Source organism: Lolium rigidum, chromosome 2, assembly GCF_022539505.1.
Source record: "Lolium rigidum isolate FL_2022 chromosome 2, APGP_CSIRO_Lrig_0.1, whole genome shotgun sequence".
Classification (NCBI taxonomy): Eukaryota; Viridiplantae; Streptophyta; class Magnoliopsida; order Poales; family Poaceae; genus Lolium; species Lolium rigidum.
This window is the reverse complement of record NC_061509.1, coordinates 188,320,284-188,344,525: the sequence shown is the minus strand read 5'-3', so window position 1 is coordinate 188,344,525 and position 24,242 is coordinate 188,320,284. Positions and strand designations below refer to the sequence as shown.

At 43.1% G+C, this 24,242-nt stretch overlaps 2 long non-coding RNA genes across 2 annotated transcripts; both read right to left on the bottom strand.

Moving 5' to 3' along the window:
• Nucleotides 1-19,543: 19,543 nt before the first annotated feature.
• On the bottom strand, nt 19,544-19,988 carry LOC124687853. Its single transcript, XR_006998331.1, has 3 exons — nt 19,835-19,988; nt 19,673-19,743; nt 19,544-19,573 (listed from the first exon to the last, which is right to left on the bottom strand). It is a non-coding gene; the product is annotated as an uncharacterized LOC124687853 (long non-coding RNA).
• Nucleotides 19,989-23,460: 3,472 nt separating this feature from the next.
• Nucleotides 23,461-23,992, bottom strand: LOC124687852. The gene is made up of 3 exons (XR_006998330.1): nt 23,962-23,992; nt 23,800-23,870; nt 23,461-23,700 (listed from the first exon to the last, which is right to left on the bottom strand). It is a non-coding gene; the product is annotated as an uncharacterized LOC124687852 (long non-coding RNA).
• Between the last annotated feature and the right edge of the window lie 250 nt (nt 23,993-24,242).

Here is a 24,242-nt window from a genome sequence, read left to right as displayed (position 1 = left end):
TAATTTGGGTCCGTGAATCAATACTTTTGTTTGTTTCAATAGGTTTCAGAGTGGATACAGGAAATAAACCAACAATATAAACACATTATAGGGTAGCAACAAGGATGGGAAAAAACCGAGCAGGAGAGAGGTACTGCTGCGATGCTGGTTTACCTTGCTGAGGAAGGCTCCGATGGAGGATGTTGGCGGTGGCGAGTGAACTGTTGAGCTGGACGACATGAACTCCCCTGCTGCTTCACATTTTTTAACGAACCTCTGTAGATTAACAAGTGAACTTCATTTTTTACTTGTACAATAAACATAAATTATTTTCTGTAGGGTCAAATGGAATTGTTCCAACCAAAAAATAGTGTTGTATATAGAGAAAACATGAGAATGCCAGCAGGTGAGCTAGTATTTTGCCCCGTACATAGACATATCAACCGGAAAAACGTGAGAATATTAATCAAACACAAATCTGAACTGTCAACGTACATAAAGTGAACTAAAATACACATAGGTAAGCTCACTAAAACAAACTCCGCGAAAATAAAAGGTGACATTTTGCCATATGAATAGTGTGAACTTCTTTCTTTTAGTTAATGAACACATCAACAGTATATGTATCAAAAGTAAGATCCAGACAATATGCATATTTTTCGAGGTGAACTCATGTATTAGAAATTGGAGAGTTCAGAAGTAGTAGAGAAAAAAAGTCAACAAAAATGATCAAACTCCTAGGATTAAAAAAGTGAACGTCGTGACTGAGTAAACTTCATATGTGAACTAGGTGAAATTGTTTTATGTGCTGTAATCGTCTAACATTTGCTCAAATACAAAGCTAGCAAACAATCTTTATGTGAAAATTCACACAACGCAGCAGTTAAGAAATATAGTGCAACACCAGCAGCAGTTTTAATATCTGAATTTCTTGCACTAACTCTCTGAACGCACATGCTTTCTAAATAGGCAGAACAGTCATTACCTAAATTTGCAATAAGTGAACTGCTCGGATGTATCGAGTGCACTTCCCTGATGTATATGATGCTGACACGTTGACAACAACGGATCCATATTAAGAGAGCTCCAAGTATTGCCAGATTTACTCCAAACGCCATCTTAAGAGAGCTCCAAGTATTGTCAGATTTACTTCCTGGAATAAAAGGTAGAGTATACCTGCATCAGTGCAATGGTTATATTTGGATCAGTATGTAGAGACTATGGTTAGGACCAGAAGAGAGAAGAGACTAAATATTATGATTGAAGAAACAAAGGTCTAAATATCCCACGTAAATAAATTTGAAACTTCCGTTATTACCAAAACAAGTACTAGTTTAGTTCGACAGGGGCAGTAGTTTAGTTAACACTAGCAGCAGCCGAGGCGCACGCTCCTGGACGTGGCTCTCTGCCTAGACCGGCGGTTCAGAGTTGGGGTGAGGGAATTTCAGAGTTGAGGGAGAGGGGAGTTCAGATTCAGAGGAGGGAGAGGGGCAACTCGGATGGACATGCTACATTCCCGTTCTTTGATTATGTTGGCTGCTTTATCTGACAAAACAACATAGAAGTAAACTTCCAGGGCCCTAGGATGAACTTCTCACATTGGTGAACCACTATAGTTAAATAAGTGGAATTCTAATTTTTCTTAACCTTTGCTCACTATTATCAGGAAAGTAGGAAATGCCATTGCATGGATGGCAGAATGAAACATAAATTAACTCAGAGATGAACTTCTCCATGTACATGTAGTGAACTTTTTATACAAAGAATGCACTACCATAATAGCATATATCATATGAAGTGGACTTTGGCTTTTCAGTAAACAAACAGATATAGCTTTATTCACATTAAACCGAACCTCTTTTGCAAGTCAAATCGAATTTTTTCGACCAAAAACTGTATACTAAAAAGGGGAACTTCCTGGTAACATAAATATGAACTTTGGCATAGAAAATTTGCACTTCCAAGCAATTACAATGTGAACTTTCCGAGAAAATGGACAAGGCTAACTCCCAGGAAAAAAGGAGGTGAACTTCAAGCATGATTATAAAACAAACATCAACAGATTCCTATATTTTTTTTACCTCCAGAGATAATAGTTCACAGCATACGTAACAAAAAAATTAAGACGGCAGCCGCAATACACACATAGTAGTTCACTATTTCAATAAGCGAGTTCGAGAGCAACTTAGCCTGGGAGTGAACTAAACTGAGAGCGAACTTGATTATTTATGTAAGGTGAACTTCCACTGTACAAACAGAGATATTTTTGTTTTTCTGTTTATATAAAATGGATACTTTTATAGTAAACACAACACCAAACTTCGGCATGCTGATCAACTGCATTTCACGATTAAAACATATACTTTTTTGAAGAGGCGGTGTTTGCTTTTAAGGTTGAGGAAACAACATTACGTGTGCACTTCTCAAATGCAAATAATGAACTTATAAATATCAAAGAATGAACTTTTGAAATTGCTTTTAATGCTAACGTCCAAAATTTGTTCATATGTGGATGAGGTGAACTTGTATTTTCAAACCTATCATATTTGTTCCATAATCAGTAGATGCAAAGGGTAAGTGTCCTCTAAACTGTTTGCACAAGCAGACAGATGTAGAGTAATACATGGAAATAAACTCCGAGCTGGATTGCTGCATCTGAATAAATCATATATAAGGAAATATCATAGGTCATTGTTTGGAAATGCATACCAAACGCAAAGGGTCTTCATTTTCATACACTTATTTTCTTGAAAATGCCAAACATGCTTTGCCATCAGGAGCCTCAAAGGTCCTGCCACACAGAAGATAAGAGTTTATTATCTAGAGTTCATTGTATTGACCTACAAAAACAATGGAATAACAACATTGTTATAGAAGTTGATTCACAAGATATATTTGAGTTTTAAGACATGATAAAAACAAGTGAGCTTCCCCTCATAGAGGAAGTGAACATTTAGCAAATAAAAAGTGAACCTACGAACCATAGTGCTTTATAAGTAACTGCAATTGCCACGTACTTGTAACGAACTCCGCGGTAGGGAGGAAGTGAACTTCAGACAACTAAAGATCGAAGCAAAGTGCAAACTCCATAGATGCAATTTTTATAACGGATACTTTTTCCACACAGGAACTTCCATTTTTCAGGTAGTGAAACGGTTAAAAACAAAGAGTGAACATCCTTAGCTATTGCAAAGCCAAAACAATTGTAAATTAGGAGCAACTTCTTGTGGAAATTATTTTTCGAAACATAATTCATGTTTGTACACATGGAAGCAAACACACTGTAAGGCACAAAGTCAACGAATAATGAACTTGCTAATATTAACGAAGTGCACTTTTTGTCGCTTACTAAGTTAAGCACCAAAAGAAGTCTAGCGAACTTGCAAGAGAATACATTTTTCTACCAAGAAAATAGTGAACTTAGCACTAGTAAAAACTGAACTTTAATAACAGTAAATTTGGAAACTTCATATATTGAATGACGAGGCAATAAAGTGAATCGGGGAACTTGGATTGGTCCACTAGCCAAAATCATCTACGACTACGAGCATCACCGCCCGGAGTTCGGAGCGACAGCGAGGCAAGGGCATGGTTGTGAGGTCATTGCCGCGACCATGTACCGAGGAGCAATGGTTGCATCTACTGTGCCTATATCCGAACTTCACATTTTCTAATTTGTGAACTTCAAAATTCAGCTAACGTTATTCCCAATGGAAATTTCTATTTATATTTCCTGAGGTTGGATGATTACATCTCCAAATTCAATGAGTCAACTTCTCGAATTCAAAGAGTAAACTTCTGATAGTATTGTTTTGGTGTTGTAATCATCCAACCTTTCTGCAAACAAAACACCCACAATCTGTGAAAAAAATCTCACACGCACATATCCAGTAGCAGCAAATCAGTGGCGGTGGCTTCCAAGGCCAGTGAGCAGGGCAACAGTTAAGGGTGCGTTTTTCCGGTGAGCAGGGTAGCGCGCCGCGGGGATCCAGGCGGGAGGGGAGGGAGAGGCGACGACCGGGATTTACCAGGTTAGCGAGGTGAACGCCGGTGGACTCGCGACGCAGCGCATGTGGGCTCTAGGGGCGGCGCACGCGGTCGACCACCGATGCGCGGCGCAGAGGTGGAGGATTTCCCGGCGGCGCGTGTCGGAGGCGGGAGCCCTCCCGGCGGTGCGCGGTGTAGGCGGGGGCCCTCCCGGCCGGACGCGTTGGAGGCGCGGGGGTGGGGCTCCCGGCGGCGCGCGTTGTAGGCGGGGGGCCTCCCGGCGGCGGGCGGTGTAGGCGGGGGGGCCTCCCGGCGACAGGCGGTGTAGGCGGGGGGCCTGCCGACGGCACGCGGTGGAGATGGGAGCCTTCCCGATAGCGGGGGGCCTCCCGGCGGCGGGCGGTGTAGGCGGGGGGCCTCCCGGCGACAGGCGGTGTAGGTGGGGGGCCGCCGGCGGCACGCGGTGGAGGAGGGAGCCTTCCCGATAGCGCGCGGTGGAGGTGGGAGGCAACGTGGCGTGTGGTTGTTTCCAGCGACGACAAAGAAGGTCGTTCTGATGGGGTTCAGTCGGTTCACTAGGGGGTGGTGGGGCGGTTCGGGTGGATAGCTAGGTAAGAATAGTTCGGTTTGTTTGTAGGGGTTCAAGAATAGCTATTCTAGAACCCCTCTTAGGGGGGTTCGAGAATAGTTGTGCTATATATATATATATATATATATATATATATATATATATAGAGCAAGACTATTCTCGAACCCCCTTAAGAGTGGTTCTAGAATAGCTATTCTAGAACCCCCCAAGATGTTATAGACTAGTTATTCTACAACCCATCTCTAAAGACCTTCTAAACCCGACACAACCACCCAATCCCATCCAACCTTCCGCCGGCCCAACCCACCCACCTCCCGGCAACCCCACCCCACCTAGCTACCGCCCGCCAACCCCACCTCTTATCGACCCCACCCTACCTCTCGTCGACCCTACCCCACCACCACCACCCACCAACCCCACACCTCCAACTTCCGAAGATCCCACCCACACCACCTCTTGATGACCCCACCCTACCTTACCTCCCGCCGACTCCATCCCGCCTACTATCAAACCCACGCCACATACCGAGGAACTCATTTTTGAAAGTTCGCTTCATTTTTTGGAAGTTCGCTTCATTTTTTGGAAGTTCACTTCACTTTTTTTGGGAAGTTCACTTCATTTTTCGGAAGTTCACTTTTCTTTTTTGGGAAGTTCACTTCATTTTTTGGGAAGTTCACTTCATTTTTTGGGAAGTTCACTTCATTTTTCGGAAGTTCGCCTTACTTTTTTGGAAGTTCACTTCATTTTTTGGGAAGTTCACTTCATTTTGGAAGTTAACTTTACTATTTTCGGAAGTTCACTTCATTTTTTTGGGAAGTTCACTTCATTTTTCGGAAGTTCACTTTACTTTTTTGGGAAGTTCACTTCATTTTTTTGGGAAGTTCACTTCATTTTCCGGAAGTTCACTTTACTTTAGTCGGAAGTTCACTTCATTTTTTTTAGGAAAGTTCACTTTACTTTTTTCGGAAGTACACTTCATTTTTCGGGAAGTTCACTTCATTTTTCGGGATGTTCACTTCATTTCTCGGAAGTTCACTTTAGTTTTTTTGGAAGTTCACTTTACTTTTCCCGGAAGTTCACTTCTTTTTTGGGAAGTTCACTTTATTTTTCGGAAGTTCACTTTACTTTTTGGGAAGTTCACTTCATTTTCGGGAAGTTCACTTCATTTTTCGGAAGTTCACTTAAATTTTTTCGGAAGTTCACTTTACTTTTCCGGAAGTTCACATCATTTTTCGAAAGTTCACATTACGTTTGTCAAACAAGCGGAAATACTTTTTTTTTTTGTCAAAATTCACTTAGGTTAAAACGGTAGTTCACTTTGTACACTACGAGGAAGTTCACTTGGCACCACGTAGAAGTTCACCTTTTTGCACGCCGATAAAATTACTTCTTGTGGGAATTCACTTTTGTAAACAATGAATTTCACTTTGTACCGCGTGGAAGTACACTTTCCATCTCATCGAAGTTCACTTTAAAATACGTCATACAACTACATTTTGTTGAAATTCACTTTGGTCAAAATGACGAGTTCACTTCGTAACGTCCTGAAGTTCACATTGTACCTCGAGGAAGTTCGCTTTAAAAAATTCAAAACGAAAAAGTTGCACCTAATCAATATCTTTTCAACAAAATTTCAGTTGGAACATTCCGACAAGTGGTTCGGAAATAAATTCCCAAAAACAGTAAATAAAAATAAGAAATAAGGAAAGTAGAATCATGTTTTCAGAAAACAAGTAGCCAGTTCAGCAATATAGGCAGTTCAGTTAAGCAACAATTCAGTACCAGCACCATAGAGATGTAATGGTTTGCATCCCGTCAAACGAGTGTGCCCTGCCGACACGTGGAATAGAGTATGTGAACTTCCCGTCAACAGAAAATGAACTTTTTTTTTCTTCGGTGAAGTATCTTTTATTTTGAGTTAATTCTTTGAAGAAAAAAGGACTTCGTGTAAAATTTAACTTTTTTCCGGTGTGTTCTACTAAACTAAACTTCTCCCAGAGACAAAAGGTGGACTTCCACACAAGGACGATGTGAACTTTACCAATAAAATAATTGATGAGGCCCGACAACCGCGAAAGAAGAAGCTAATTTCGCGCATAGATGAACCGAACTACTTGAGCGATTCGGAAGACGAGGTGAACCGACGGCTCGTTCAAAGTGAACTTTTCGGGGCATTCAAATGAATAATCTGAACTCCCGAAAAATAAAAATTGATTGCCCCTATGAATAATCCGAAAGTGAAAGTCACCAGCGGTTTTTCTTTACTGTACTTCCCTGTTTGATACAATGATCTTCCAAACAAAAAAAAATACTCAGCTTCCTGGGAAAATATTTTAATGCATTTGATATTTTCCAAATTCAAAAGCTGAACTGCTCAATATGCATTTGATATTTTCCAAGTTTGATACTATGAGTTGGCAATCATATTCTAAAAAAGGAAGCAATTTATGAATACATTTATCTGCAATTTATTCATTTTTTGTTATTCAGATGAAAATGAAATGAACTTCCACAAGTGCAAAAAGAACTTACCATGTGTTAAAAGTGAACTGGCTAACAATTAGGTGATCTTTTCAGCGAGACGAGGTGAACTACCTACAGATTCAAAGGGAACTTTCTGGGGCGTTCATATTGAACGACCCGCATGTAATTCACCAGATAATTCACATGCTAATCTCGTGTTCCCACATATCAAAATAGGAAATAACAACAAAGCTTCTCGTGATCGGCAACCTACTACGCACACAGAATAATTGTTGTTCCTTTTGAAAAGAACCGATGTGGTTTTATCACACTGGATTTCGAATTTTTACACGAACGAGTTTCAAAAATGTGAACTTTTTTTCACCATACAACTATTATGTGCGAGAATAAACTCAATTCACTCCCAGAACAATTATGTGCACAAGAAAACCAAAGTAGGAACCACGAGTTCATAGTGATTAGCATTGGGAGGAGCGGGCTGACACTGGGCATGGGAGTACATCCAGCCGCCTTAGTTGAAGCAGTCGACTCTTGGGATGGCGCTGGGTGGACTCCTGTGTCAGGCACGGTACGCTGACGTTGTTTGACGTACCATGGGCTGGACTCAACAGCGACGGTGGTCCTGGCCTTCAGGAGGAGGAGCAACCGACTGCAGAGTGAACTTCCCATTATATACTTCTACACACATCTGCATATCGTGGGATGCAAGCATTTAACTCGAAAAGGAGAAGAGTGAACTTCCCGTTATATAAGTCTAATGAAACATTAACCAGGTCAAATTCTTTTCTGCACAAGAGATAGAAAAAATACACGAGACAAGATAAGTTGAGATGGACGAAGTGAGCGCCTCACTTTTTAGACACAACCAAAGTGAGCTTCGGCGATAAAACAAGAACTTTTGTCGGCATTGGAGTGAACTTTGTGACTTCAAAATGTGAATTCAGCGAGTTAGTAGTTCACTTATTTGACCGACATCCGAACTTTCAGCATAACACACATAGCCCAAAAGCATTGCATCGACTGAGAGAGGACATCGCAAGTATCTTGTGCACAAAAACATTGAGAATTTCCTCAAATTCTCTATTGTTTCGAGAATAATTTTAATGTTCTTAGAGAAATTAACCGTGCCTGTATCGCACGTTACGGTTCACATGATAGAATTATCCAAGAATATCTATGTTTTAAAACAAGGCAATAGCGACAACGGAATATAAATTACTTTTGATTCATCTGTTTGAGAACAAAATGGATTGCTCTTGCAAGGAATTAAGACCTACGATACTGTTAGTATAAACGAGCAGTCTTCTTTAGCAAACTGAACTTCTACCTTGTTATAGCCAGAAACGCATCGGCACGTACATACTAGTAAGACTGAATCCCCAGTCCAGGCATCGTGAACTACCCAGTATTGGAAATAAATAACGATTACCTTGTCTAAACTGAAACGAATGAACTTCCTAAAACTAACAAAGGTCCTAAGTTTAGGCATGCTTACAAAATACACATCAATTAAATTCCCATTCATTCACCTGGAGACCAAGACTAGATGGACAAAAGAAGAGAACTCATGTATCTGAAGTAGTCAACAAAGGTGAACTTTCGTAACAATAAAAAAGTAACCATTCATTCTCTCTCTCTCTCTCTCTCTCTCTATATATATATATATATATATATATATATATATATATATATATATATATATATATATATGTGTGTGTGTGTGTGTGTAGTAAACAAGAGAACGCACATTAGGAACATGTTCTAGAAAAACTCACTTCAAAAGTAACAGAAAGGGCGAGGATCTTAGAGAGACTAAGATAAAGAGAACAACCATTTTTTTAGAGAGAGGTTCAGGAGCCAAGCGCGACGCAGTTCCGTGCGCGACGACACTGCTAGTGGGCCTGCGGTCGTGCTTGTTAACTCTGCAGGCATTCGTTAGTAAACCATCAAGCGGTGTAGTAGGCTGCTCGTCTGTTGCTCGGTTGCTTCGTTGCTTATCCATCCAAATATCCCACATAAGCATCTTTTAATCTAATGAAGAGAAAGAAAAGTACCAACACTTAGCGTGGCATCAACAACATGAATTAGTTTAGTAACTACGGTAGAAGCACCCACAACCGAGACGGGCCTCACAATCCTATATTGACTCCTGCTTGCTTGACAAATTGCTATTACTTAAAACTTTTCGCACCAACAAATTAAGTTGAATACTTGAAGAAACAAGTTAACTTCCAAAATTTGCCAACTCCCCGAATACAAAGTGAACTTTTCTGACATAAAGAATTGAACTTCTAGCGCGGGATTACTCTGACCCTAATTTGGGTCCATGAATCAATACTTTTGTTTGTTTCAATAGGTTTCAGAGTGGATACAGGAAATAAACCAACAATATAAACACATTATAGGGTAGCAACAAGGATGGGAAAAAACCGAGCGGAGAGAGAGTACTGCTGCGATCTTTGGTTTACCTTGCTTGAGGAAGGCTCCGATGGAGGATGTTGGCGGTGGCGAGTGAGCTGATTGAGTTGGACGACATGAACTCCCCTGTTGCTTCACATTTTTTAACGAACCTCTGTAGATTAACAAGTGAACTTCATTTTTTACTTGTACAATAAACATAAATTATTTTACGTAGGGTCAAATGGAATTGTTCCAACCAAAAAATAGTGTTGTATATAGAGAAAACATGAGAATGCCGGCGGAGTGAGCTAGTATTTTGCCCCGTACATAGACATATCAACCGGAAAAACGTGAGAATATTAATCAAACACAAATCTGAACTTGTCAACGTACATAAAGTGAACTAAAATACACATAGGTAAGCTCACTAAAACAAACTCCGCGAAAATAAAAGGTGACATTTTGCCATATGAATAGTGTGAACTTCTTTCTTTTAGTTAATGAACACATCAACGGTATATGTATCAAAAGTAAGATCCGGACAATATGCATATTTTTCGAGGTGAACTCATGTATTAGAAATTGGAGAGTTCAGAAGTAGTAGAGAAAAAAAGTCAACAAAAATGATCAAACTCCTAGGATTAAAAAAGTGAACGTCGTGACTGAGTAAACTTCATATGTGAACTAGGTGAAATTGTTTTTATGTGCTTTAATCGTCTAACATTTGCTCAAATACAAAGCTAGCAAACAATCTTTATGTGAAAATTCACACAACGCAGCAGTTAAGAAATATAGTGCAACACCAGCAGCAGTTTTAATATCTGAATTTCTTGCACTAACTCTCTGAACGCACATGCTTTCTAAATAGGCAGAACAGTCATTACCTAAATTTGCAATAAGTGAAGCTGCTCGGATGTATCGAGTGCACTTCCACGATGTATATGATGCTGACACGTTGACAACAACGGATCCATATTAAGAGAGCTCCAAGTATTGCCAGATTTACTCCAAACGCCATCTTAAGAGAGCTCCAAGTATTGTCAGATTTACTTCCTGGAATAAAAGGTAGAGTATACCTGCATCAGTGCAATGGTTATATTTGGATCAGTATGTAGAGACTATGGTTAGGACCAGAAGAGAGAAGAGACTAAATATTAAGATTGAAGAAACAAAGGTCTAAATATCCCACGTAAATAAATTTGAAACTTCCGTTATTACCAAAACAAGTACTAGTTTAGTTCGACAGGGGCAGTAGTTTAGTTAACACTAGCGACAGCCGAGGCGCACGCTCTGGACGTGGCTCTCTGCCTAGACCGGCGGTTCGAGTTGGGGTGAGGGAATTTCAGAGTTGAGGGAGAGGGGAGTTCGGATTCGGAGGAGGGAGAGGGGCAACTCGGATGGACATGCTACATTCCCGTTCTTTGATTATGTTGGCTGCTTTATCGACAAAACAACATAGAAGTAAACTTCCGAGCCCTAGGATGAACTTCTCACATTGGTGAACCACTATAGTTAAATAAGTGGAATTCTAATTTTTCTTAACCTTTGCTCACTATTATCGGGAAAGTAGGAAATGCCATTGCATGGATGGCAGAATGAAACATAAATTAACTCAGAGATGAACTTCTCCATGTACATGTAGTGAACTTTTTATACAAAGAATGCACTACCATAATAGCATATATCATATGAAGTGGACTTTGGCTTTTCAGTAAACAAACCGATATAGCTTTATTCACATTAAACCGAAACTCTTTTGCAAGTCAAATAGAATTTTTTCGACCAAAAACTGTATACTAAAAAGGGGAACTTCCTGGTAACATAAATATGAACCTTGGCATAGAAAATTTGCACTTCCAAGCAATTACAATGTGAACTTTCCGAGAAAATGGACAAGGCTAACTCCCAGGAAAAAAGGAGGTAAACTTCAAGCATGATTATAAAACAAACATCAACAGATTCCTATATTTTTTTACCTCCGAGAGATAATAGTTCACGAGCATACGTAACAAAAAAATTAAGACGGCAGCCGCAATACACACATAGTAGTTCACTATTTCAATAAGCGAGTTCGAGAGCAACTTAGCACGGGAGTGAACTAAGCGCGAGAGCGAACTTGATTATTTATGTAAGGTGAACTTCCACTGTACAAACAGAGATATTTTTGTTTTTCTGTTTATATAAAATGGATACTTTTATAGTAAACACAACACCAAACTTCGGCATGCTGATCAACTGCATTTCACGATTAAAACATATACTTTTTTGAAGAGGCGGTGTTTGCTTTTAAGGTTGAGGAAACAACATTACGTGTGCACTTCTCAAATGCAAATAATGAACTTATAAATATCAAAGAATGAACTTTTGAAATTGCTTTTAATGCTAACGTCCAAAATTTGTTCATATGTGGATGAGGTGAACTTGTATTTTCAAACCTATCATATTTGTTCCATAATCAGTAGATGCAAAGGGTAAGTGTCCTCTAAAGCTGTTTGCACAAGCGAGACGGATGTAGAGTAATACATGGAAATAAACTCCAGTTTGGATTCGTTGCATCCGAATAAATCATATATAAGGAAATATCATAGGTCATTGTTTGGAAATGCATACCAAACGCAAAGGGTCTTCATTTTCATACACTTATTTTCTTGAAAATGCCAAACATGCTTTGCCATCAGGAGCCTCAAAGGTCCTGCCACACAGAAGATAAGAGTTTATTATCTAGAGTTCATTGTATTGACCTACAAAAACAATGGAATAACAACATTGTTATAGAAGTTGATTCACAAGATATATTTGAGTTTTAAGACATGATAAAAACAAGTGAGCTTCCCCTCATAGAGGAAGTGAACATTTAGCAAATAAAAAGTGAACCTACGAACCATAGTGCTTTATAAGTAACTGCAATTGCCCTGTACTTGTAACGAACTCCGCGGTAGGGAGGAAGTGAACTTCAGACAACTAAAGATCGAAGCAAAGTGCAAACTCCATAGATGCAATTTTTATAACGGATACTTTTTCCACACAGGAACTTCCATTTTTCGAGTAGTGAAACGGTTAAAAACAAAGAGTGAACATCCTTAGCTATTGCAAAGCCAAAACAATTGTAAATTAGGAGCAACTTCTTGTGGAAATTATTTTTCGAAACATAATTCATGTTTGTACACATGGAAGCAAACACCTGTAAGGCACAAAGTCAACGAATAATGAACTGCTAATATTAACGAAGTGCACTTTTTGTCGCTTACTAAGTTAAGCACCAAAAGAAGTCTAGCGAACTTGCAAGAGAATACATTTTTCTACCAAGAAAATAGTGAACTTAGCACTAGTACAAACTGAACTTTAATAACGATGAAATTTGGAAACTTCATATATTGAATGACGGGCAATAAAGTGAATCGGGGAACTTGGATTGGTCCACTAGCCAAAATCATCTACGACTACGAGCATCACCGCCGGAGTTCGGAGCGACGACGAGGCAAGGGCATGGTTGTGAGGTCATTGCCGCGGCCATGTACCGGGAGCAATGGTTGCATCTACTGTGCCTATATCCGAACTTCACATTTTCTAATTTGTGAACTTCAAAATTCAGCTAACGTTATTCCCAATGGAAATTTCTATTTATATTTCCGAGGTTGGATGATTACATCTCCAAATTCAATGAGTCAACTTCTCGAATTCAAAGAGTAAACTTCGATAGTATTGTTTTGGTGTTGTAATCATCCAACCTTTACGCAAACAAAACACCCACAATCCGTGAAAAAAATCTCACACGCACATATCCGGTAGCGGCAAATCGGTGGCGGTGGCTTCCAAGGCCGGTGAGCGGGGCAACGATTAAGGGTGCGTTTTTCGGTGAGCGGGGTAGCGCGCCGCGGGGATCCAGGGCGGGAGGGGAGGGAGAGGCGACGGCCGGGATTTACCGGAGTTAGCGAGGTGAACGCCGGTGGACTCGCGACGCAGCGCATGTGGGCTCTAGGGGCGGCGCACGCGGTCGACCACCGATGCGCGGCGCGGAGGTGGAGGATTTCCGGCGGCGCGTGTCGGAGGCGGGAGCCCTCCCGGCGGTGCGCGGTGTAGGCGGGGGCCCTCCCGGCCGGACGCGTTGGAGGCGCGGGGGTGGGGCTCCCGGCGGCGCGCGTTGTAGGCGGGGGGCCTCCCGGCGGCGGGCGGTGTAGGCGGGGGGGCCTCCCGGCGACAGGCGGTGTAGGCAGGGGGCCTACCGGCGGCACGCGGTGGAGATGGGAGCCTTCCCGATAGCGGGGGGCCTCCCGGCGGCGGGCGGTGTAGGCGGGGGGCCTCCCGGCGACAGGCGGTGTAGGTGGGGGGCCTACCGGCGGCACGCGGTGGAGGAGGGGAGCCTTCCCGATAGCGCGCGGTGGAGGTGGGAGGCAACGTGGCGTGTGGCTGTTTCCAGCGACGACAAAGAAGGTCGTTACGATGGGGTTCAGTCGGTTCACTAGGGGGTGGTGGGGCGGTTCGGGTGGATAGCTAGGTAAGAATAGTTCGGTTTGTTTGTAGGGGTTCAAGAATAGCTATTCTAGAATCCCTCTTAAGGGGGGTTCGAGAATAGCTATCATATATATATATAGAGCAAGACTATTCTCGAACCCCCCTTAAGAGTGGTTCTAGAATAGCTATTCTAGAACCCCCCCCCCCAGGATGTTATAGACTAGTTATTCTACAACCCATCTCTAAAGACCTTCTAAACCCGACACAACCACCCAATCCCATCCAACCTTCCGCCGGCCCAACCCACCCACCTCCCGGCAACCCCACCCCACCTAGCTACCGCCCGCCAACCCCACCCCTCGTCGACCCCACCCTACCTCTCGTCGACCCTACCCCACCACCACCACCCACCAACCCCACACCTCCAACTTCCGAAGATCCCACCCACACCACCTCTCGATGACCCCACCCTACCTTACCTCCCGCCGACTCCAACCCGCCTACTATCAAACCCACGCCACATACCGACGAACTCATTTTTGAAAGTTCGCTTCATTTTTTGGAAGTTCGCTTCATTTTTTGGAAGTTCACTTCACTTTTTTTGGGAAGTTCACTTCATTTTTCGGAAGTTCACTTTTCTTTTTTGGGAAGTTCACTTCATTTTTTGGGAAGTTCACTTCATTTTTCGGAAGTTCGCCTTACTTTTTTGGAAGTTCACTTCATTTTTTGGGAAGTTCACTTCATTTTGGAAGTTAACTTTACTATTTTCGGAAGTTCACTTCATTTTTTTGGGAAGTTCACTTCATTTTTCGGAAGTTCACTTTACTTTTTGGGAAGTTCACTTCATTTTTTGGGAAGTTCACTTCATTTTTCGGAAGTTCACTTTACTTTAGTCGGAAGTTCACTTCATTTTTTTTAGGAAGTTCACTTCATTTTTCGGAAGTTCACTTTACTTTTTCGGAAGTTCACTTCATTTTTCGGGAAGTTCACTTCATTTCTCGAAGTTCACTTTAGTTTTTTTGGAAGTTCACTTTACTTTTCCGGAAGTTCACTTCTTTTTTGGGAAGTTCACTTTATTTTTCGGAAGTTCACTTTACTTTTTTGGGAAGTTCACTTCATTTTCGGGAAGTTCACTTCATTTTTCGGAAGTTCACTTAAATTTTTACCGGAAGTTCACTTTACTTTTTCCGGAAGTTCACATCATTTTTCGAAAGTTCACATTACGTTTGTCAAACAAGTTGAAATACTTTTTTTGTCAAAATTCACTTAGGTTAAAACAGTAGTTCACTTTGTACACTACGAGGAAGTTCACTTGGCACCACGTAGAAGTTCACCTTTTTGCACGCTGATAAAATTACTTCTTGTGGGAATTCACTTTTGTAAAAAATGAATTTCACTTTGTACCGCGTGGAAGTACACTTTCCATCTCATCGAAGTTCACTTTAAAATACGTCATACAACTACATTTTGTTGAAATTCACTTTGGTCAAAATGACGAGTTCACTTCGTAACGTCCTGAAGTTCACATTGTACCTCGAGGAAGTTCGCTTTAAAAAATTCAAAACGAAAAAGTTGCACCTAATCAATATCTTTTCAACAAAATTTCAGTTGGAACATTCCGACAAGTGGTTCGGAAATAAATTCCCAAAAACAGTAAATAAAAATAAGAAATAAGGAAAGTAAATAAAAATAAGTAGAACTATGTTTTCACGGATTTCTGCATTTTCTTGCAGTATTTTAGGTTTAGTTTTCAAACGCTTTGTCGGAATGATGTGTATGATATGCCGTAGGAAAGCTGCTGATTAGGCGCATTGTTTTGGTGTACAAAAAATTTCCAAATTTATCACGGTTTTTGGACAGATTTAAAATTACTTGATTTCGTTTTCCGAGCATCTTAGTTTTTCGCACAGTATTTCGGAGTTTAATTTTGAACCACTTGTCCGAATGTTACAAATGATATGGCGTTGGAAAGATATAGCTTAGTCGCAACTTTTTTATGTTGAACATTTTTCCAAATTCTAAACGGTTTAAGTTTAATTTTAGAAATACCCAAAATTGGAAATGACACCGATCACTTATACGTTTTAAAATTTGCTCTTCTAGATTGATTAGATGTGGCATGACGGCATATTGGAGTATTAATAGAGTTATATCACCGCTTATTACATGTGTTGTTGTTTGATTTGTGCAACCGGATGCCTTACCAACCATTTCCACGCGTATGATTTCCGTCCAGAAAAATAGAGTACCTGAAATGTCCCGGTTTCACGGAAGTGAACTTCACGACATTTTGTCAGTGAACTTCAAGTCGCGGTATAATTTTTTCATGCATGTTCAAAATTAACTTCTCACACGGTTCAAAGTGAACTTCACAGTTTTATTTGCTCCAATATATTACTAGTATTCAACAGTTCACTTCTGCGTGTCCTGCCAGTTTATTAAGTCAAATGGAAGTAGTTTATTATATCAAGTAATAGAAAGTTCACTTTGCTCAGAAATTCAATTTGTTCTCTTCTGAAGTTCATGTTTCTGTTGTTGTTCGTTAGTGTCCCGAGAAATCTATAATTTACGGTAAAGCTCTGTTTAATGATTGACCTGGCCATAAGTTGAATTCGGACTCACAAAGGTCCACTTTAAACAGGCCTCTTTAAACACGCCAGCAGTTTAAAAATATAATTGTGAACTTGTCATTAGAACAAAGTGAACTTTCATTTATTTTCCAAAGTATATGTGAGATAGGCATCCCAAATGGGCCTGCCGAAGATAGTACCCGGGGTTTACTGAAGGCCCACTACCCGAAGAATAAGAAGATTCGGGAGCCCAAGATATATTAAGGAAAGTTAGAGTTGTAATAGGAAGTGTTATTTGTAATCTGGCGGGATGAGTTAGAAACCGTCCCGGACTCTGTAACTTGTACAACACGAATCCCTCGGCTCCACCTCCTATATAAAGGGGGAGTCGAGGGACGAAGAGATCATCGAATCATTGTTACAAACCCAAGTTTTCATAATCGTCGAGTACTTTTCGGCTGAAACCTTCGAGATCTACATGCCCTCTACTTCCAACTAAACCCTAGCCTACAATCCATAGGCATTGACAAGTTGATACCTTGTCAATTGGCGCCGTCTGTGGGAACTAGAGGCATAAGGATCTGATCTCGATGGCACGTTCAAGATCTTCGACATCATCAACCGCAAGCAACACAATGGATCGAGGTAAACAAATCGCTGCTGGTCTTGTCGATTTTGTTCCTCACCCACCCTCCCGTTTGGATGCATATGCGTACCTGGTGGAGCCTATGGAGATGACGTTCGGAAGATTTCGCTTTCGCGTCGAGAAAGAAGGATCGTATCGTGTCGAAATTCCGATTTCGTCGGGATCGTCGGCGGTTGTGACGCCCCGGAACCGGTACCATGAGGATTCCAGCGATCCCGCCGAAATCCGCATGATATCGATTCAGAGACGCCCTCCGACACGACGTGCGCGATGAATCACACACGTGATGCCAAAGGAATTAACACGAGCGGTAACATTACAACAGGATTACAATAGAGCCCACAAGATACATATATTACAACAACGACTCCAACGAGTCAAGATACAAATAGATACATACAAATATCCAAATCATACAGAAGATCACATACGTCCGAGTACGGACAAGATACAAATTGGACTAAGAGTCCTGAAGATAACCAATGGCGTCCATAACCCTGCCCAGGCCAAGCCGGAAGGGTAACCTTGCTAACGTCGTCATCTCGTACCTGTCAAAGTCGGGCCATCGGTTGCCGACAGAAGGGGGAGGAGACAAAAAGAAAGGAAGGCGAGGGTAAGTACCATTGGCACGTACTTGCGAGACAAGACCGGCTATGCTCGGCGGTGGGCGGTATAAACTTCACCCGGCTATATGTGGAGTTTAGCGGCGGCAAAGCTACTATCCAATAGAGACACGCTACAACATCCGTCTACTCGGAGAAGATAAGAGAGCGCACAAGGTAACGGATAAATACTACACAAACATAACCCAGCCAATGCGATCCCCCTTCGCCAAGAGGTATTGCAAAGGCACACACACTTTTGAAAGAGTTTTATTAGCAAATTATTAACAACAGGAAATAAGGTGTAAGTTGTTCTATGATCAAGCTATACAATTCCAAGTCGTCCATAACCGCGGACACGGCTTATCGATAAGATGTACACCCTGCAGGGGTTGCCCAAATGTAACCATACGCATGCTCGAACCCACTTACTACAGGTGGAGTCTCACATCAAGACCGTTCCCAATAAGAGAAAATTTAATGGGAGCCACCCAACTAAGCTACCCGTGACGAAGTCCGGCCGTACTCCGATACGGACCCAGAGGTTTGCGACGGCTTCCAAGGCGGGCACTAACGACCGGCCAAGGATAAGGAGTCCCGCGTTATGAGTACAGTACAGAAATAAACACCCGAAGGCAACAAGAAGTAAATCGTGCATCGTGCATATGGGCAAATAAAACCAAGGTTGTGGCTCCCAATAAACAGACTCGAGGAAAGGTAGTGGGTGATGGGGGTCCCATTCCCCCACGTACGGGTAGAGCGCTCAATCTCGAAACAGATAACAAGAACTCGGGTCCTAGGGGACATTAGCAGGTCAAAGTTCCGATGCTTTCGCAAAGGGGCTCACAGATGCCTCTGCTTACAATTTTAGTTGTTAACAATAAAGTAAAGTGTGATTATCTCCAACAAAAGATATAGCATGTGAAAACCTCCCAACAACCCAACATATCCCGATAACAGATCGAGATAAACAACGAGCCTAAACACGCCTACGACTCGCAAGGGCTGGCAAACAACAAACAATAGGTAGGGCGAGGAGGTGTATCTCGGACATATAGGTAACAGGTGGATAGGACACGTGACACAACAGAATCACAACATAAGGATAGCAATAGATCAAAAGAGCATGTAAAAGTAAAATAGGTGAAGGGGTGGGCTCGCCTGTGAAAAGCTGCAGGAGAACTTGTCGTATCTCACAACACCACTTCGTGATCCTATCAGTGAAAAAGCAAATCTTTGGACAAACAACGGGTGCGGAGTCTTACTACTACGGATAAAGAACCGGCATGATGAAGATGATATGCATGACATGGCATAGATGGTGCAATGCAACTTATCATATTAATCGGAGTCGAAACACCGGACAAGCAAATTAGGTTGGAGTTGCTTTTCTACGGAGCAAAGTTAAGTGTTGATTAACATGGCATATCATGGCAGGGGTGCGCTACTTCAAAGTTAAACGGGGCGGGGAAAACCGTAGTCGGTATCCGAAATACTCCGCATATATTTTTTTTTTTTGCGGGGAAATAATCACCTAACATATATGCGGAGTAAATACTCCGCATATATGTTAGGTGATTATGCAAAACTACCACGACGTGGCATGATGCGTGATGCAAACAGATGTATAGATGTCATATTCATATTCAGCATATTTTTCTGATCAATTTTCATATATAAAACATTTTATTTCGAGTTACGGTTTGAGAGATATGATTTTTGCAAGATCTGAACAAAAACAAAAAGAAGGGACGGGCCGGGCCGGACCTGCACTGTCCTGGGCCGGATCTGATCTGCGTCGGCGACGGGAACTTCGGGCCGCGCGGGCGTTTATCAGGGACGGAGGATCTGGGCCGAGGCCCGTCTGTGTACGTGGAGCAGAAAAGAACCACAGGGTTAAAAACAAATTGCCCACGCTAGGAATTGAACACAAGATCACCAGGTGGATCAGAGGGGCACGAACCAGAAGAGCTAGCTGATGTTGTTGACTTGGATGATCTCACGCATAAGCTGAAACATCTCTGAACTCGAGATCTGGACAAAACAAAGGCCAAAAGGTTGGATTTAATTCACAGGGGTGGGGATTTGATCTCAGGGCGCACAGGTCAAGGAGCAAGGTTGTTACCACTGGGCTACAGTTGCTGTTGTTGATGAACACGGGCTTCGTGACATGTTGAAGCAGAAACGAGCGGAGATAGGGGCCATGGCGGACACTTGCAGACGAGCTCGGGGACGACGGAGACGGGACGAACCAGGATGCGAGAGATGGCGTCGGGGGTGCGGCTCGACGCAGGGAAGGAGGTGGTGTGCTCGGTTTGGCCGGAGGAGGACGAGAGCGGCCGGGATTGGCAAATTTTTCGCCGGAGTTGAGGATGGAATCGGCGAGTTTGCGCTCGATTGGGAGGCTCTCGGCTCGATTCCTTGGACGAGGGTGTAGAGGATGACGAGGCGCATCTAACGGTGCCCTCAGAACGACGAGGGGAGGTGTGGAGCGGCGGCGCCATGGGGAACTGAGCGCCGGGTGGCTCTCCTTTACTCACAGAGAAGGGGAAAAGGTGGGGGGAGAAGAGAGTGGGCGGCGGTGGCTAGAGGGAGGAAGGCTAGGGTTTTCCAGAGAGGTTAGGAGAGGGATTTAAGAGGGGGAGAGGGAGGTGGAGGCGCGGTGGTTGTGAGGACCACAGCACGCACACGGCGTGGAGCTGTGGCTCTCCAGCGTTGACGAAGAAGAGAAACAGGAAAAGAATTCCAACGAAAAGGTACGGGCCAAGGGGAGGAAGAGGGCTCGTTCCAGAGAGAGAAGAGACAGACTGGGCCACCGGCTGGGCTGCTGTGGTGGAAAAGAAGAAGGAGAAGATGGGCCAGAAGAAAGAGGAGGCCTAGGAGATGGGAAGAGGGGTTTTATTTTTATTTAGAAAATCCTTTTCTCTTTTGTTTATTTTAGGAAAACTGTTTTAGCAAATAGTTTATTTTATTTTAAAAGTATTGTGTCAGGGTTTGTTAAATGAAAAGACATAGAGGAGGGTTTAATATAGAAACCATAAGAGAGGGAAACAAAATAATTGGGGTTTATAAAATAATTTTACTTATTAAAAACATGGATGTGATGATGCATGATGCATGGTGATGCATAAAATAAAAACACAAGTAAATCTAATAGGGGGTGCTACCCTGGGCCGTTACAATCGACACCACTAACAAGGAACCTCGCCCCGAGGTTCCACGTCAAGCCAAGGGGGAGTTGGTTAAACTATCGAGTCTTCTTGTACCATGTTGACAAACACCCGACCTCGAGGTGGAACCTTCTTCTAGCGAAGTGTTGATCTTCTCGACACCACTAACAAGAATTCTTGCTCCATGATGATCGGGCGACACCACCAACAAGAAGTCGTTGTTCCGCTGTTGATGATGCGCTGCTGTCGAGATCCTCCGAAGAACGAACCTAATAGGTAAGGGTCAAAGATCGTCCAACCCGCGTCGGAACCTAAGACTCAGAGAAACTCGGATAAGAGAGAAGACTCAAAACTCGCGTAGGTAAGAGGAGAAAGAATTTAGGTAAGGAGAAAATCAGAGCTAATCAGATCTATCCAACGATGTTTCAGAAAATAGTTTTGACACTAGACACAACGTCCATTGGCAAGGTTATCCTACAGGCTGGACTAGTGGGGTACCGATCAACACGGGCTCCGATACCAACTTGTGACGCCCGGAACCGGTACCATGAGGATTCCGGCGATCCGCCGAAATCCGCATGATATCGATTCGAAGACGCCCTCCGACACGACGTGCGCGATGAATCACACACGTGATGCCAAAGGAATTAACACGAGCGGTAACATTACAACGGGATTACAATAGAGCCCACAAGATACATATATTACAACAACGACTCCAACGAGTCAAGATACAAATAGATACATACAAATATCCAAATCATACGAGAAGATCACATACGTCCGAGTACGGACAAGATACAAATTGGACTAAGAGTCCCGAAGATAACCAATGGCGTCCATAACCACTGCCTAGGCCAAGCCGGAAGGGTAACCTTGCTAACGTCGTCATCTCGTACTGTCAAAGTCGGGCCATCGGTTGCGCAGACGAAGGGGGAGGAGACAAAAAGAAAGGAAGGCGAGGGTAAGTACCATTGGCACGTACTTGCGAGACAAGACCAGCTATGCTCGGCGGTGGGCGGTATAAACTTCACCCGGCTATATGTGGAGTTTAGCGGCAGCAAAGCTACTATCCAATAGAGACACGCTACAACATCCGTCTACTCGGAGAAGATAAGAGAGCGCACAAGGTAACGAGATAAATACTACACAAACATAACCCGGCCAATGCGATCCCCCTTCGCCAAGAGGTATTGCAAAGGCACACACACTTTTGAAAGAGTTTTATTAGCAAATTATTAACAACAGGAAATAAGGTGTAAGTTGTTCTATGATCAAGCTATACAATTCCAAGTCGTCCATAACCGCGGACACGGCTTATCGATAAGATGTACACCCTGCGGGGGTTGCCCAAATGTAACCATACGCATGCTCGAACCCACTTACTACGGGTGGAGTCTCACATCAAGACCGTTCCCAATAAGAGAAAATTTAATGGGAGCCACCCAACTAAGCTACCCGTGACGAAGTCCGGCCGTACTCGATACGGACCCGAGAGGTTTGCGACGGCTTCCAAGGCGGGCACTAACGACCGGCCAAGGATAAGGAGTCCCGCGTTATGAGTACGATACGAGAAATAAACACCCGAAGGCAACGAAGTAAATCGTGCATCGTGCATATGGGCAAATAAAACCAAGGTTGTGGCTCCCAATAAACGGACTCGAGGAAAGGTAGTGGGTGATGGGGGTCCCATTCCCCCACGTACGGGTAGAGCGCTCAATCTCGGAACGAGATAACAAGAACTCGGGTCCTAGGGGACATTAGCGGGTCAAAGTTCCGATGCTTTCGCAAAGGGGCTCACAGATGCCTCTGCTTACAATTTTAGTTGTTAACAATAAAGTAAAGTGTGATTATCTCCAACAAAAGATATAGCATGTGAAAACCTCCCAACAACCCAACATATCCCGATAACAGATCGAGATAAACAACAGAGCCTAAACACGCCTACGACTCGCAAGGCTGGCAAACAACAAACAATAGGTAGGGCGAGGAGGTGTATCTCGGACATATAGGTAACGAGTGGATAGGACACGTGACACAACAGAATCACAACATAAGGATAGCAATAGATCAAAAGAGCATGTAAAAGTAAAATAGGTGAAGGGGTGGGCTCGCCTGTGAAAAGCTGCAGGAGAACTTGTCGTATCTCACAACACCACTTCGTGATCCTATCCGTGAAAAAGCAAATCTTTGGACAAACAACGGGTGCAGGTCTTACTACTACGGATAAAGAACCAGCATGATGAAGATGATATGCATGACATGGCATAGATGGTGCAATGCAACTTATCATATTAATCGGAGTCGAAACACCGGACAAGCAAATTAGGTTGGAGTTGCTTTTCTACCGACAAAGTTAAGTGTTGATTAACATGGCATATCATGGCAGGGGTGCGCTACTTCAAAGTTAAACGGGGCGGGGAAAACCGTAGTCGGTATCCGAAATACTCCGCATATATTTTTTTTTTTTGCGGGGAAATAATCACCTAACATATATGCGGAGTACACATAAATACTCCGCATATATGTTAGGTGATTATGCAAAACTACCACGACGTGGCATGATGCGTGATGCAAACAGATGTATAGATGTCATATTCATATTCAGCATATTTTTCTGATCAATTTTCATATATAAAACATTTTATTTCGAGTTACGGTTTGAGAGATATGATTTTTGCAAGATCTGAACAAAAACAAAAGAAGGGACGGGCCGGGCCGGACCTGCACTGTCCTGGGCCGGATCTGATCTGCGTCGGCGACGGGAACTTCGGGCCGCGCGGGCGTTGATCAGGGACGGAGGATCTGGGCCGAGGCCCGTCTGTGTACGTGGAGCAGAAAAGAACCACAGGGTTAAAAACAAATTGCCCACGCTAGGAATTGAACACAAGATCACCAGGAGGATCAGAGGGGCACGAACCAGAAGAGCTAGCTGATGTTGTTGACTTGGATGATCTCACGCATAAGCTGAAACATCTCTGAACTCGAGATCTGGACAAAACAAAGGCCAAAAGGTTGGATTTAATTCACAGGGGTGGGGATTTGATCTCAGGGCGCACAGGTCAAGGAGCAAGGTTGTTACCACTGGGCTACAGTTGCTGTTGTTGATGAACACAGGCTTCGTGACATGTTGAAGCAGAAACGAGCGGAGATAGGGGCCATGGCGGACACTTGCGGACGAGCTCGGGGACGACGGAGACGGGACGAACCAGGATGCGAGAGATGGCGTCGGGGGTGCGGCTCGACGCAGGGAAGGAGGTGGTGTGCTCGGTTTGGCCGGAGGAGGACGAGAGCGGCCGGGATTGACAAATTTTTCGCCGGAGTTGAGGATGGAATCGGCGAGTTTGCGCTCGATTGGGAGGC